Below are 1,516 nucleotides of genomic sequence, written 5' to 3'. Positions count from 1 at the left end.
AGACTGGCTACATAACAGGACCCATCATTTTGCTGCATACAGGAAACCCACCTCAGGGACAAAGACTGACACTACCTCAGAGTGAAAGGCTGGAAAACAGTTTTCTAAGCAAATGGTCCAATGAAACAAGCTGGAGTAGCCATTGTAATATCAAATAAAATCAACTTCCAGCCCAAAGTTATCAAAAAAGACAAGGAGGAGCACTTCATCTCATCAAAGGTAAAATCTTCCAAGATGAATTCTGAATTCTGAATATCTATCCTCCAAATGCAAGGGCAACCACATTCATTAAGGAAACTTTAGGAAAGCACAAAGCACACATTGCACTTCACACAATAATAGTGGGAGACTTCAACACCCCACTCTCATCAATGGACTGATCCTGGAAACAAAAACTAAACAGAGACAAATTGAAACAAACAGGAGTTATGAAACAAATGGATTTAATAGATATCTACAGAACATTTTATCCTAAAACAAAAGAATACACTTTCTTCTCAGCACCTCATGGTACCCTCTCCAAAATTGACCATATAATTGGTAATAAAACAGGCCTCAACAGATACAAAAGTATTGAAATTATACCATGCATCCTATCAGATCACCACGGACTAAGGCTGATCTTCAATAACAACATAAATAATAGAAAGCCAACATACACATGGAAGCTGAACAACACTCTACTCAAGGAAGAAATAAAGAAATAAATTAAAGACTTTTTAGAGTTTAATGAAAATGAAGCCACAATATACCCAAACTTATGGGACACAATAAAAGCAGTTCTAAGAGGAAAACTCATAGCTCTGAGTGCCTCCAAAAAGAGACTAGAGACAACATGCATTAGCAGCTTGACAGCACATCTAAAAGCTCTAGAACAAAAGGAAGAAAATTCACCCACGAGGAGTACAAAGCAGGAAATAATCAAACTCAGGGCTGAAATCAACCAAGTGGAAACAAAAAGAACTATACAAGGAACCAACCAAACCAGGAGCTGGCTTTTTGAAAAAATCAACAATATAGATAAATTCTTAGCCAGACTCACTAGAGGGCACAGGGACAGTATCCTAATTAACAAAATCAGAAATGAAAAAGGAGAGATAACAACAGAACCTGATAAAATCCAAAATATCAGATCCTACTACAAAGGGCTATACTCAACAAAACTGGAAAACCTGGATGAAATGGACAATTTTCTAGACAGATACAAGGTACCAAAGTTAGACCAGGATCAGATTAACGATCTAAACAGTCCCATATCCCATAAAGAAATAGAAGCAGTCATTAATAGTCTCCCAAACAAAAAAAGCCCAGGACCAGATGGGTTTGGTGCAGTGTTCTATCAGACCTTCAAAGAAGAACTAATTCCAATTCTCCTCAAACTATTCCACAAAATAGAAACAGAAGGTACTCTACCCATTTCATTCTATGAAGCCAGAATTACTCTGATACCTAAGCCACAGAAAGACCAACAAAGAAAGAGACTTCAGACCAAGTTCCCTTATGAATATCGATGCAA

This window comes from Mus caroli, chromosome 4, assembly GCF_900094665.2.
Source record: "Mus caroli chromosome 4, CAROLI_EIJ_v1.1, whole genome shotgun sequence".
Taxonomy (NCBI): domain Eukaryota; kingdom Metazoa; phylum Chordata; class Mammalia; order Rodentia; family Muridae; genus Mus; species Mus caroli.
Note: the sequence above shows the minus strand (reverse complement) of the source record.